We start from the raw sequence: 14,027 nt of genomic DNA, 5'->3' as shown, positions 1-14,027 counted from the left end.
TAAAGGGTCATAAGCATCAGAAAATGAGAATTTTACTAAAGAAAAGTACAGGCCAGGCACGCTGTAATCCCAGCACTTTGGGAGGCCAAGGCGGGCAGATCACGAGGTCAGGAGTTCGAGACCAGCCTGGCCAGCATGGTGAAACCCCGTCTCTACAAAAAATTAGCCAGGCATGGTGGCATGTGCCTGTAATCCCAGCTACTCAGGAGACTGAGGCGGGAGAATTGCTTGAACCCTGGAGGCGGAAGTTGCTGTGAGCCGAGATCATGCCACTGCACTCCAGGTTGGGTGAAGAGCAAGACTCCGTCTCAAAAAATCAAAAGAAAAGTCCAATCCTTGTCTTCAAAATTACTTCAGTGCAGGTAAGAAGATCAATACAAAGTAGTATACTACAAACTGAAATACAGTGCCAAACATAGGAGGCAGCAACTGATTAGAAGTAGGAAGGAAGGAGTAATTAATTCTAACTGGAAAGAACCATTTATCGAGTACCTACACACACTGTCAGTATCACAGCACAGAAAGATGAAAAGAGGCTGTCCTCACGATGTAACAGGAAGGAGAAAGGCAGAAAACAAAACCAGTGTGTGATTTAAAGTGCTATAGGGTCTCAACATTGAACAGTTAACCCTTAGATGGAGGGGAGAAAATAAAAGTCTGAATACAGCCTTAAAGGAGGAATAGATGGGAGCATTAAGAAAAATATAAACAATTTCAAATGGTCTTAGCCCGGGAATGTAGGCAAGGTAGCAGTAGTATGAAAAAGGCCCTGAACACGGATACAGGTATTTTTTTAGATTTTAGATTCATGATGTGTGAGTTTACTCCATGAACATGTTGCATAGTGGTGAGGTTTGGGCTTCTAGAAACCCATCACCCAAACAGTGAACACTGTACCCAATAGGTAATTTTTCAACTCTTATCCGCCATCCATCCTCGCCACTTCTGAAGTCCCCAGTGTCTATTATTTCCATGTTTACATCCATGTGTACCCACTGTTTAGCTCCTACTTACGAGTGAGAACATGCAGTATATGATATCCTGTTTCTGAGTTATTATACTTAGAATAATGGCCTCCAGCTCTGTCCATGTTGCTACAAAGGATACAGCTTCATTCTTCTTTTTTTTTCTTTTTCTCTGGAGAAAGAGTCTTGCTCTGTTGCCCAGGCTGGAGTGCAGTGACATGATCTCAGCTCAGGCCATTGCAGCCTCTGCCCGGATTTGAGTGATTCTTGTGCCTCAGCCTCCCAAGTAGCTGGAATCGCAGGCATGTGCCACCATGCCTGGCTAATTTTTATAGTTTTAGTAGAGACGGGGTTTAGCCATGTTGGCCAAGCTGGTCTTGAACTCCTGGTCTCAAGTGATCCACCTGCCTCAGCCTCCCAAACTGCTGGGATTACAGGCATGAGCCACCAGGCCCAGTCTCAGTTTCATTCTTTTTTATGGTTGCGTAGTATTCCATGGTGTATATACACCACATTTTCTTTATCCTATCAACTACTAATGGACACTTAAGTTGATTCCATGACTTTGCTACGATGAGTTCATGACTTTGCTACTTTGATAATTTACATTTATCATGATAAACATACAAGTGCAGATATCATTTCGATACAGTAACTTCTTTTCCTCTGGGTAGATGTCCAGCAGTGGGACTGCTGGATCAAATGGTAATTCTATTTTTAGTTATTTCCTAAATTTCTGTACTGTTTTCCACAGAGGTTGTACTAATTCTCAGTTTTCATTCCCACCAACAGTGTTATAATTATTCCCCTTTTTCTCCCCATCCTCACCAACATATGTTATTTTTTAACTTTTTAATAATAGCCATTCTGACTGGTGTGAGATGGCATCTCACTGTGGTTTTGATTTGCATCTCTCTAATGATTAGTGATGTTAAGCTTTTTTTTTACGTTTGTTGGCTGCTTGTATGTCTTCTATTGAGACATGTTTGTTCATATCCTTTGTCCATTTTTTTAATGGAGTTATACATTTTTTTCCTGTTGAGTTCCTTGTAAATTCTGAATATGGTCACTTTTCAGATGCATGGCTTGGAAATATTTTCTCACTTTCTGTAGGTTGTCTGTTTACTCTGTTGTTTCTTCCACTGTGCAGCAGCTTAATAAAGTCCCATTTGTCTTTGTTTTTGCTGCATTTATTTTTGAGGTCTTACTCATAAATCTTTTCCCTAAACCAATGTCCAGAAGAGTTTTTCCTAGGTTTTTTTCATGGATTTTTATAATTTTCGGTCTCACATTTAAGCCTTTAATCCATCTTGAGTTAATTTTTTGTGCATAGTGAGAGACAGGGGTGCAGTTTCATTCTTCTGCACATGGCTAGCCAATTTGCCAAGCACCATTTATTGAATAGGGTGTCCTTTCCCTGTTATTTTTGTTAGTTCTGTTGAAGTTCAGTCAGATGTATGTATGTGGCTTTACTTCTTGGTTCTCTATTCTGTTCCATTAATCAGTGTGTCTATTTTTATACCAGTACCATGCTGTTTTGCTTACCACAGCTTTGTAGTATAGTTTGAAGTCAGGTAATGTGATGCCTCTGGCTTTGTTGTTTGCTTAGGATTGTTTTGGCTGTTTGGGGTGCTTTTTGGTTCCACATGAATTTTAGGATTTTTTCTAATTCTGTGAAAAGTGATGTTGGTAATTTGATGGGAATTGCCTTGAATCTGTAGATTATTTTGAGTAGTATGGTCATTTTAATGATATTCTTCTAATCCATAAGAATGAAATGTTTCAATTTGTTTGTATCATTTATGATTTATTTCATCAGTGTTTTGTACTTCTCCTTGTAAAGGTCTTTCACCTCCTTGGTTAAATGTATTCCTGGGGTGGGTGTGTGTGTGTGTGTGTGTGTATGTGTGTGTGTGTCTCTACTATAAATTGATTTCAGCTGTCAATTTGGTTCTATTTGAGCACTGATGGTGTATGGAAATACCACTAATTTTTGTATATTAATTTGGTATCCTGAAACTTTACTGAAGTTATCAATTCTAAAAGTCTTTTGGAGGAATCTTTAGGGTTTTCTAAGTATAAGATAATATCAACAAACAGATAATTACTTCTTCTTTTATAATTTTGATGGCTTTTACTTCTTTCTCTTGCCTGTTTGCTCTGGCTAAGACTATGCTGACAGGAGTGATGGGAGTGGATATCCTTGTCTTGTTCCAGCTCTTAGGGGAAATGCTTTCAACTTTTGCCTATTCAGTATGATGTTGGCTATGGGTTTATCATATGGGGCTCCTATTATTTTCAGGTATGTTCCTTTGATGCCTAGTTTGCTGAGGGTTTTTATCATGAAGGGATGCTGGATTTTATCAAATGTTTTTTCTTCATCTATTGAGATGAACATATGGATTTTGTTTTTAATCTGTTTATGTGGTGAATCACATTTATTGATGTGCGCATGATGAACCATCTTTGCATTCCTAAAATAAAACCCACTTGATCACGATGAGTTATCTTTTTGGATTTGCTGTTTGATTTCGTTTGCCAGTATTTTGTTGAAGAGTTTTGCATGTGTGTTCATCAAGGATACTGGCCAGCAGTTTTCTTCTTTTGTTGTGTCCATGCCAGATTTGGGTACCAGGATGATATTGGTTTCATACAATGAGTTAAGAAGGAATTCCTCCTCTTCCTCCTTAATTTTTTGGAATAGTTTCAGTAAGACTGATGCCAGCTCTCTTGTATGCCTGGTAAAATTCGACTGTGAATCTGTCTGGTCCTGGGCTTTTGTAGTTGGTAGCTTTTTTTTATGATGATTCAGTTTCATTATTCATTATTTTTATTTCTTACTGGATCAATCTTGGGATGTTATGTTTGCAGGAATTTGTCCATTTCCTCTAGGTTTTCTAGTTTGTGCACATACAGATGTTCATAGTAGTCTCTGGTGATCTTTTGTATTTCCATGGTATCAGCTGTAAAATCACCTTTATCATTTCTGATCATGCTTATTTGAATATTTTTTTCTTGGCTAATCTAGCTGGCAGCCTGTCAATTTTGTTTATCCTTACAAAGAACCAAGTTTTCATTTCACTGATCATTTTTATGATTTTTAAATTTCAATTTCATTTAGTTCTGCTCTGATTTTTGTTATTCAGATACAGATTTAAAGCAACAGCAATATGATCTCACCAGAGTTTAATGAAAACAGTTTGACAGTAGTATAATACTGTTAAATAAAGTAAAAAACTAGCAAAATGTAGAGAAGGTGCAACCACCTGAGATAGTACATGTGAATATACATTAGAAAGATTAAAGCATCTCGCCCAGGTACGGTGGCTCACGCTTGTAATCCCAGCACTTTGGGAGGCTGAGGTGGGCGGATCTTGAGGTCAGGAGATAACTAACCTTAAGGTCAAGATAACTAATCTTGAGGTCAGAAGATACCTCAAAGATAGCTCCTTGAGGTCAGGAGCTAACATGGTGAAACCCCGTTTTTACTAAAAAAACACAAAAAATTAGCCAGGTGTGGTGGCAGGCACCTATAGTCCCAGCTACACGGGAGGCTGAGGGAGGAGAATGGCGTGAACCTGAGCTTGCAGTGAGCCAAGATCGCACCACTGCACTCCAGTCTGGGTGAGAGAGAGAGATGTCGTCTCAAACAGGAAAAAAAAAAAAAAGATTAAAGCATCTCTGGTCTCTTCCTTAGAGTAAAATAACCCAAACTAAGTAAAATGTCACAGATAGAAAATTAGAGAGCAATTTAAAACTTCCTAAATTCATTCTAATACTCAAAACCAAATAAGGCAAATAAAAGCCAGGTTTGATCTTTTTATACTCTTCTTCTATATTTTTGGACTAGAGAAATTCCGAATTTCAGTGCAAATAATCTGGGGAACCCATATACCCACACAAACACTGCTAAGAATATTATGACATTCAGCAGACATTTGAATCTCAATAAAGTCTAGCTACATCAATCACAAGGTAGAAACTCAAATCTAGACAGCTCTCCCCTTAGTAAAACACAGATAAAGAAATGTAAATAAAATGTGTTAGCCTCATGAAAATGAAGGCATAACTACTTGTTGGTGTGTCAAAAGCATTCAAGTAAGTTTTTGGATCTACCTTTTAAAGTGAACAAGAGTCTCATTTAAATAAGGAGTTAAACTTGCCCACTATGTGAAGATAAGGCAAGACTGATAAAACGAAAATAAGGCCAGATACTTTCAGTGATGATCTGATTCAAACACTTCTTTGGGCCTCCTATAAAAATCATTCCAAAAATAAAGGCCCTCCATGTGACGATTTAAAATTATCACCTCCTAAATATTTTAGTGTTAGAAAATCAATCATAATGACATTGTAGTTCAACTATTCTTCAATGAGAGCTCTCATATTGGTCATAGCATTGCTGCAAAGAAGATTCTGAGTAGGGCTCACTATGTTTACAAGAGAAAAAAATGTTTTTGCCTAAGATTGTGCACATACAATGATTATAATATTTATCAGAAAATGCTATATTTAATCTTCAAGAAAGTTAAATATCAGTTAAAAGTTTATTGAGTTCAAAAATTCTGAGTTATCCTGAGCAGATATAAGGCTAAAAATCAAGAACACTAGACTGAGAGTGTAACAAGTAGTAAACTACTTCCCAACCTAACTGTGCCAATTTACTCAACTCCTCTAGAATTCATCCTAGTCTGAAACCAAAGGTAGTAAGTAGTCCACAGCTATTTCAAAGGGTTAATATAAAAGATGATGAGCAAAAAAAGATGCTATCATGAAGTAAACAAAGATAACTTCATATCAGTACCTGTGTCAGGAGTCCCCAAGCCCACTCCCAAGATAGACAATTCACTAAGAGGAGTCAAAGGATTCAGCATACAGTAATATTAACAACTAAGATTTATTCCAGCAGAAGGATACAAAGCAAATTTACAAAGTAAAAGGCACATGGGGCAAAATCAGGAGTAAGCACCCAAGACTCCTCTCTCAATGGAGTTACACAGGATGTGATGTGCTTAACTCCTCCAGCAACCAGTTGTGACAATACATGCAAAGAGTACAAAGTCTTGTCCACGATGAATGTTCTTTTTTTTTTTTCTTTTGTTTCTTTTTTTGAGAAAGTCTTGCTCTGTCACCCAGGCTGAAGTGCAATGGCATGATCTTGGCTCACTGCAACCTCTGCCGCCCGGGTTCAAGCAATTCTCCTATCTCAGCCTCCCGAGTAGCTGGGACTACAGGCAGGCGCTACCACGCCCGGCTAATTTTTGTATTTTTAGTAGAGACAGGATTTCACCATATTGGTCAAGCTGGTCTTGAACTCCTGACCTCAGGTGATCCACCGGCCTCAGCCTCCCAAAGTGCTGGGATTACAGGCATGAGTCACTGCACCCAGCCCACCATGGATATTCTTAAGAAACTCAGCGCCCAAGGTTTCACTGGTGGATGGTCTTGTGGGTACCCTCTGCCTCACACATACCAAAATTCTACACTCCCAGAAGGAAAGCAGGTGTTCAGCATAAATCACATTATCTGTGCAAACAGTTTAGGCACAGCAAACCCACTGCGCTCTTATCATTTATGAAAAGTTTTATAGCACTGTAAGGAACTCTTTACCAGCCAAGGGCCAAACTTTCAAGTGGGTTATCTAAGAAGTAGCAATCTTAGACCTGCGACATTAACTCTTTTCTGCATAGTACCCCAAATATATTGTGGAAGAATATTAATGAGTGTAAATTATTGTGCCTAATACCAACTTCAGATAGACTGAAGTCGTAAATGTAAAACAAAACAATTAGAAAACAAAATAACAAGCACCTGTTGAGCTCCTGTTATATCCCTGACATTAATAAGTACTTTATATATATGACCTCATTTAATGTTCATAGTAATCCCATGAGTTAGCCAGAGATGATACTCAAAATACTCAACAACCAGTATCACAAGGGAATCACATGACTGTCATACCATTCAGGCATAGACTTCCTAACATCAGCCCTGGAGGTGGGTACAATTATCATCCACATTTTTTAAAAAGGAACACAGAGAGGCCGGGCATAGAGGCTCACGCCTGTAATCCCAGCACTTTGGGAGGACGAGGAGGGCAGATCATGAGGTCAGGAGATCGAGACTATCCTGGCTAACACGGTGAAACTCTGTCTCTACTAAAAATAGAAAAAAATTTGCCTGGCATGGTGGCGGGCACCTGTAATCCCAGCTACTCAGGAGGCTGAGGCAGGAGAATGGCATGAACCCAGGAAGGCGGAGCTTGCAGTGAGCCGAGATTGCGCCACTGCACTCCAGCCTGGGTGACAGAGCTAGACTCTGTCTCCAAAAAAAAAGAGAAAAAAAAAGGAACACAGAGAATCCAAGGAGACACAGTTAGTACATGACAGAGGTGGAGTTTTACTTAGCTTGTTCTGGAGCCCTGGCTCTTAATCATTATGCCATAACACCTCTCTATAAACAAAATACCTGTACGGCCTTAGGATGGGAAAGGGTGTCTTACACACACACGCATACATGAGCATGTGAAGCAAAAACCATGAAGAAAAACATTACTAAATTTAATTGTCAAAATTGAAAACTATGAATGGTAAAAAGATACAAAAAACAAAACGGAAGCCATGGGCTCAGAGAAGATTATCTGCAACACATTTAACAAGAATTAAATTCCAACCACATAAAAAAACTTTTCCATATCAATAAGAAAAATGGCAAAACCCGGCCGGGCGCGGTGGCTCAGGCCTGTAATCCCAGCACTTTGGGAGGCCGAGACGGGCGGATCACGAGGTCAGGAGATTGAGACCATCCTGGCTAACACGGTGAAACCCCGTCTCTACTAAAAAAAATACATAAAACTAGCCGGGCGAGGTGGTGGGCGCCTGTAGTCCCAGCTACTCGGAAGGTTGAGGCAGGAGAATGGAGTAAACCCGGGAGGCGGAGCTTGCAGTGAGCTGAGATCCGGCCACTGCACTCCAGCCTGGGCGGCAGAGCGAGACTCCGTCTCAAAAAAAAAAGAAAAAAGAAAAGAAAAAAGAAAAATGGCAAAACCCAATTGAAAAATCAGTGAAGTAAAAATTTACATAAAAGGAAATGAAACAGCCAGTAAAATATGTGAAAAAAGTGACAAAATCAATAATGGTGTAAATGTAAATTGAAATTATGTATCATCTCACACTCACCAAACTGATTAAAATGTTGAAGTCAGATGACGACTTATGGGGTTCAGATGAGGACTGACAGAAATTCTCACCCTCTACTGGAAGGCATACACTGGTAGGACCCTTTTAGGGAGAAGTTTGATAATATCGTTAAAGTTGAAAATACACTATTCCTAGTTTTGTATCTTAGGAATGCTATTGCTAGGTTTATATCCTAAAGAAACTGACTTATATGATCAAAGAGAACTGAATCCGAACATTCACTGCTACACCATGTAGACATTAGTATTAGCAATAAAGAATAACTGAAAAGTAGATTAGCAGGGGAACAGAGAAAAATCCTGGTATATTCAAATGACAGAATATTATGAAGTAATAAATATGAATTAGAACTACACATATACACACAAAAAAAAGAATGAGTTAAAAAAAAGAACCTGTAGAATATTATGCATCACTTACCTAAGGTGTAAAACACATACAAAATCATACTGTATATTGTTCATGGATATATAAATGCATTAAGGAAAATGGCCTATACAACATGCCTTAGAATTCATAATTTTAAAACAAGGCACGTAAAGTGAAACCAACTGCTATATTTACTACTAGGGTGTTTATGGAATGCATTCTTTCCCAAATAATACAGGTTTCTCTTTATGAGAATTCATTCATATGCCAGAGAAGGGAGAAGGGCAAAAAACCAATTATCTAGTTTCCATGTCAAAAACTTTGGAAAAGAAAAAACAAATTAAACTAAAGAAAAGTAGAAGGGATTTTAAAACGTCCTGGGGGCAGAGCAAGATGGCCTAATAGGAACAGCTCCAGTCTCCAGCTCCCAGGGCGATCGACACAGAACATGGGTGATTTCTGCATTTTCAACTGAGGTACAGGGTTCATCTCACTAGGGAGTGTCGGACAATCGGTGCTGGTCAGCTGCTGCACCCGACCAGTGAGAGCTGAAGCAGGGTGAGGAATCCCCTCACCTGAGAAGCGCAAGGGGGAAGGGAATCCCTTTTCCTAGCCAGGGGAACTGAGACACACAACACCTGGAAAATCGGGTAACTCCTACCCCAATACTGCGCTTTACCAAGGGTCTTAGCAAACAGCGCACCAGGAGATTATATCCCACACCTGGCCGGGAGGGTCCCACGCCCACGAAGCCTCCCTCATTGCTAGCACAGCAGTCCTCGATCTAACTGCAAGGCAGCAGCGAGGCTGGGGGAGGGGCGACCACCATTGCTGAGGCTTAAGTAGGTAAACAAAGCCTCTGGGAAGCTCAAACTGGGTGGAGCCCACAGCAGCTCAAGGAGGCCTGCCTGTCTCTGTAGACTCCACCTCTGGGGACAGGGCACAGCTAAACAAAAAGCAGCAGAAACCTCTGCAGATGCAAACGACCCTGTCTGACAGCTTTGTAGAGAGCAGTGGATCTCCCAACACAGAGGTTGAGATCTGAGAACGGACAGACCACCTGCTCAAGTCGGTCCCTGACCCCTGAGTAGCCTAACTGGGAGACATCCCCCCACTAGGTGCTGACCAACACCCCACACCTCACGCGGCAGGGTACACCCCTGAGACGAAGCTTCCAAAGCAAGAATCATACAGGTACATGCGCTGTTCAGCAATATTCTATCTTCTGCAGCCTCTGCTGCTGATACCCAGGCAAAAAGGGTCTGGAGTGGACCTCAGGCAATCTCCAACAGACTTACAGCTGAGGGTCCTGACTGTTAGAAGGAAAACTAACAAACAGGAAGGACACCCACACCAAAACCTCATCAGTATCGCCACCATCATCAAAGAACGTGCTACATAAAACCACAAGGATAGGGAAAGCAGGGCAGAAAAGCTGGAAATTAAAAACAAGAGCGCATCTTCCTTTCCAAAGGAACGCAGCTCATCGCCAGCCACTTGATCAAAGTTGGACGGAGAATGATCTGACAAGCTGGGAGAGGCAGTCAGTCCATCAAACCCTCAGAGCTAAAGGAGGAACTACGCACCCAAAGAAAAGAAACTTGTAATCTTGGAAAAAGAATGAAGAATGGATAACTAGGAATAATCAATGCAGAGAGAAGGCCATAAATGAACTGACAGAGATAAAAACCACACCAGAAATACATGACAATGCAATAAGCTTCAGTAACCGACTGACAACTGGAAGAAAGAGTATCAGCGACTGAAGATCAAATGAATGAAATGAAGCAAGAAGTCTAAAGAAAAAGAGGAAAAAGAAATGGAACAAAGCCTGCAAGAAGTGTGGACTATGTGAAAAGACCAAATTCACGCCTGACCCTGGTGCCTGAAAGTGAGGGGGAAATGGAACCAAGTTGAAAACACTCTCCAGGATATCCAGGAGAACTCCCAACCTAGTAAAGGCCAACATTCAAATTCAGGAAAATACAGAGAACACCACAAAGATACCCCAGAAGAGTAACCCACATACATAATTGTCAGATTCACCAAAGTTGAAATGAAGGAAAACTGTTATGGGCAGCTAGGAGAAAGGTTGGGTTACCCAATAAAGCGGGAAGCCTATCAGACTAATAGCAGATCTCGCAGAAACTCTACAAGCCAGAAGAGAGTGGGGGCCAATATTCAACATTCTTAAAGAAAAGAATTTGCAACCCGAATTTCATATCCAGCCAAACTTGAAAGCTCTCATAAGTGAAGGGAGAAATAAAATCCTTCACAGACAAGCAAATGCTTAGAGATTTTGTTTCACCAGGCCTGCCCTACAACAGACCCTGAAGGAAGTACTAAACATGGGTGAACTAGTACCAGCCATTGCAAAACATGCCAAAATGTAAAGACCATCGATGTTAGGAAGAAACTGCATCAACTAACGAGCAAAATAACAGCTAATATCATAAATGACAGGATCAAGTTCACATAACAATATTTACTCTTAAATGTAAACACCTAAACGGGTCCAATTAGAAGACACAGACTGGCAAATTAGATAAAGAGTCAAGCACCCATCAGTTTGCTGCTGGCATTCAGGAGACCCATCTCACATGCAGAGACACACATAGGCTCAAAATAAAGGGATGGAGGAAGATCACTGTCAAATGGAGAACAAAAAAGTTAGGAAGGTAATCCTAGCCTCTGATAAAACAGACTTTAAACCATCAAAGATCAAAAAAGAGACAAAGAAGGCCATTATATAATGGTAAAGGGATCAACTAACAGGAAGACAACGGTCCAAATATATATGCACCCAACATAGGAGCAATTCCAGATTCATAAAGCAAGTCCTTAGGAGACTTACAAAGAGACTTAGACTCCCATACAATAATAATGGAGACTTTAACACCACCGTCACATTAGACAGATCAACTTATTGCAAGTGCCAACAAGGATATCCAGGAATTGAATTCAACTCTGCACCAAGCAGACCTAATAGACATCTACAGAACTCTCCACCCCATCAACAGAATATACACATTCTTCCCAGCACCACATCGCACTTATTCCAAAGTTGACCACATAATTGGAAGTAAAGCACCTCAGCAAAATGTACAAGAACAGAAAGTATAAACAAACTGTCTCTCAGACCACAAAGTGCACCAAACTAGAACTCAGGACTAAGAAACTCACTCAAACCACTCAACTACATGGAAACTGAACAACAACCTGCTCCTGAATGACTACTGGGCACATACAACTAAAATGAAGGCAGAAATAAAGATGTCCTTTGAAACCAATGAGAACAAAGATACAACATACCAGAATCTCTGGGACACATTTAAAGCAGTGTATAGAGGGAAATTTATTGGCATTAAAATGCCCAGACGAAAGCTGGAAAGATCTAAAATTGACACCCTAACATCACAATTAAAAGAACTATAGCCAAGAACAAACACATTCAAAAAGCTAGCAGAAGTACCTAAACAACTAAGATCAGAGCAGAACTGAAGGAGATAGAGACACAAAAAAACCCTCCAAAAAAAAAAAATCAACAATGACTCCAGGAGTTGGTTTTCTGAAAAGATCAACAAAATTGATAGACTGCTAGCAAGACTAATAAAGAAGAAAAGAGAGAAGAATCAAATAGACGAATAAAAAATGATAAAGGGATATCACCAACTTAATTCCCACAGAAATACAAACTACCATCAGAGAATACTATAAACACCTCTACTATGAAATAAACTAGAAAATCTAGAAGAAAATGGATAATTTCCTGACACTTACACTCTCCCAAGAATAAACCAGGAAGAAGCTGAACTCCCTGAATAGACCAATAGCAGGCTCTGAAATTGAGGCAATAATTAATAGCCTACCAACCAACAAAAGTCCAGGACCAGATGGATTCACAGCTGAATTTCTACCAGAGGTACAAGGAGTGAGCTCGCATCATTCCTTCTGAAACTATTCCAATCAATATTGTGAAAAAGAGGGAATCCTCCCTAACTCATTTTATGAGGCCAACATCATCCTGATACCAAAGCCCAGAGACACAATAAAAAGAGAATTTTAGACCAATATCCCTGATGAACATCGATGCAAAAATCCTCAATAAAATACTGAGAAATCCAGCAGCATATCAAAAGCTTATCCACCAGATCAAGCGGGCTTCATCCCTGGGATGCAAGGTTGTTCAACATACGCGAAATCAATAAACGAATCCAGCATATAAACAGAACCAAGACAAAACCACATGATTATCTCTTCTAATAGATGCAGAAAAGGCTTTTGACAAAATTCAACAGCCCTTCATGCTAAAAAAAAAAACTCTCAATAAACTAGGTATTGATGGAACGATTCTCAAAAATCATAAGAGCTATTTATGATTAAACCCACAGCCAATATCATACTGAATGGGCAAAAACTGACGATTCCCTTTGAAAAACTGGCATTAAAGATAGGATTCTCTCTCACCACTCCTATTCAACATAGTGTTGGAAGTTCTGGCTAGGCAACTGTGGGCAAGAGAAAGAAATAAAGGGTATTCAGTTAGAAAAAGAAGAAGTCAAAATTGTCTCTGTTTCTTGCAGATGACATGATTGTATATTTAGAAACCGAATCATCTCAGCCCAAAATCTCATTAAGCTGATAAGAAACTTCAGCAAAGTCTCAGGATACAAAATTAATGTGCAAAAATCACAAGCATTCTTATACACCAGTAACAGACAAACAGAGAGCCAAATCATGAATGAACTTCCATTCACAATTGCTTCAAAGAGAATAAAACTACCTAGGAATCCAACTTAAAAGGGATGTAAACTAATCTCTTCAAGGGAGAACTACAAACCATTGCTCAGAAATAAAAGAGGACACAAACAAAATGGAAGAATACCATGCTCATGGATAGGAAGAATCAATATCATGAAAATGGCCATACTGCCTGGCTGTAATTTACATGATTCAATGCCATCCCCATCGTTACCAATGAGTTTCTTCACAGAATTGGAAAACTGCTTCAAAGTTCATATGGAACCAAAAAGATCACATTGCCAAGACAACTTAAGTCAAAAGAACAAAGCTGGAGGCATCACGCTACCTGACTTCAAACTATACTGCAAGGCTACAGTAACTAAAACAGCATGGTACTGGCACCAAAACAGAGATATAGACCAATGGAACAGAACAGAGTCCTCAGAAATAATACCACACATCTACAGCCATCTGATCTTTTGACAAACCTCAGAAAAAATAAGCAAGAAATGGGGAAAGGATTCCCTTTTAATAAATGGTGCTGGGAAAATTGGCTAGTCAGTAGGCAGAAAGCTGAAACTGATCCTTTCCTTACTCCTTATACTCTAAAATTAATTCAAGATGGATTAGAGACTTAAATGTTAGGACCTATCACCATAAAACCCTAGAAGAAAACCTAGGTAATACCATTCAGGTATAGGCATGGGCAAGCACTCATGTCTGAAACACCAAAAGCAACGTAACAAAAGCT

General features: G+C 39.7%; 1 protein-coding gene across 6 annotated transcripts in view; it reads right to left on the bottom strand.

The window, feature by feature from the left end:
• The window catches only part of CCSER2 (coiled-coil serine rich protein 2), a 188,225-nt gene that overhangs the window by 123,060 nt on the left and 51,138 nt on the right, over nucleotides 1-14,027 (bottom strand). The window lies entirely within an intron of this gene.

This window comes from Papio anubis, chromosome 11, assembly GCF_008728515.1.
Source record: "Papio anubis isolate 15944 chromosome 11, Panubis1.0, whole genome shotgun sequence".
In the NCBI taxonomy this organism is placed as follows: Eukaryota; Metazoa; Chordata; class Mammalia; order Primates; family Cercopithecidae; genus Papio; species Papio anubis.
Note: the sequence above shows the minus strand (reverse complement) of the source record. Positions and strands in the feature narration are given on the sequence as shown.